Here is a 1,322-nt window from a genome sequence, read left to right as displayed (position 1 = left end):
ATAAATTTTTTATTTCAGATGTTATTTTATAACAATTATGTATTATACGCTGAGTAACACTCCAAATTTTCCCAGCGCACTGCGCATTCTAGAGATATCCGCGTTCTGACACCACTGATTTAAATGATACTTGCAGATACGTAGTAGGTTTAAATGGTAGTTGCAGATGCGCAGTAGAGTTATATGATATTTATCGCTGCGCAGAAAGATAGTATAACTCTATCATCTGCGCGATAACGTTTTTTGTATTTTTTAATCTTTGCCTATAATTTGCAGCATTGCTTACGTTTTTCAATCAGTAGGAACGTCAAACGAGCAGAACAACATTATTTTGAAAGCCTCGAATGGAGCTCAGGAAGGAGTCGCAATCGATGTAACCTGTGCTAGTATGGTCATGTCTGATGTTTAATTTAAACATGCTGGATCGTTCGCGAAGGGCAATGTGAAGACTGCCCTTTGCTAAAAACACCGCTGTCAAAGAAGCCGGCAGTTATGGACCTGAAATGCACTATCGTTTCTGAACCGGAAGTCCCTCCTACAACCGGACCACTGGATTACAGCTGGGCTAGAGTAAGTATTTAGAAGTTTTGAAGAGATTCAAAGTTAATTAAAAACTTGAAATTATTTTACATAATGCAAACGAAGTTTGTACCGACAAGATTCTGCTATTCGTACCAATTTCGGTGCAAATTCAAAAGAATAAAAACATTTTCATAAGATTCCTAGAAAAATTTAAAATAATTTTTCATTTCGGAATGCTATTTTAAAAAAATGATTTGAAAAGATTAAAAAATATTTCCAACATTTTATAAAATAAATATGGACGATTTTAGGATTTTTTTTCAATTTGCGGGATTTTCTTTAAAGTAAAGAAAAAACTCTGCTAATTTCAATAGATACTTATACGTTTTAAACAAATTTGAAAAATAAGTATAACGTTGAATAAATTTTAAAAAAAGTAATAGATTTGTTAATATTTTGAAACAAAATTTTAAAGCTTTTCAAGGATATTTTTAGTTTGAAAGAATTTAATTTTTCAATTTCTAACGTTTATAGCTAAAAATTGTTCCAAATAATACAATTTTTAAAATTTTAAAGTTCATTGATTTTTTATTGTAGAATATTCAAAATTATAACGTGGATTTATAGTTCTAAGATTAAATCTGAATTTTTTAACTGATTCATTTAAAAAATTTTAGAAATTCTTGCAGTTTATCTGGATGTTCAATTGAAATGTGTTAGTACCTATAATTTTTAATGCATACATTATTGAGCAATAAAACACAACATTTTTGAATGAAAAACATTTTAATCTTTAATTT

The 1,322-nt window shown here is 29.0% G+C and overlaps 1 long non-coding RNA gene across 2 annotated transcripts in view; it reads left to right on the top strand.

The window, feature by feature from the left end:
- Window positions 1-1,322, top strand: part of LOC117179042 — a 44,204-nt gene that overhangs the window by 7,915 nt on the left and 34,967 nt on the right. Inside the window, exon 3 of one of the 2 annotated variants that reach the window (XR_004467853.1) lies at window positions 303-570. This is a non-coding gene — a long non-coding RNA (uncharacterized LOC117179042). Of the gene's footprint in view, window positions 1-299; window positions 571-1,322 lie in introns of both variants that reach the window. The other variant, XR_004467852.1, reaches the window with a different exon arrangement.

Source organism: Belonocnema kinseyi, chromosome 8 (assembly GCF_010883055.1).
Source record: "Belonocnema kinseyi isolate 2016_QV_RU_SX_M_011 chromosome 8, B_treatae_v1, whole genome shotgun sequence".
NCBI lineage: Eukaryota > Metazoa > Arthropoda > Insecta > Hymenoptera > Cynipidae > Belonocnema > Belonocnema kinseyi.
The sequence above is the reverse complement of the archived record's forward strand: the minus strand, read 5'-3'. Positions and strand labels throughout refer to the sequence as shown.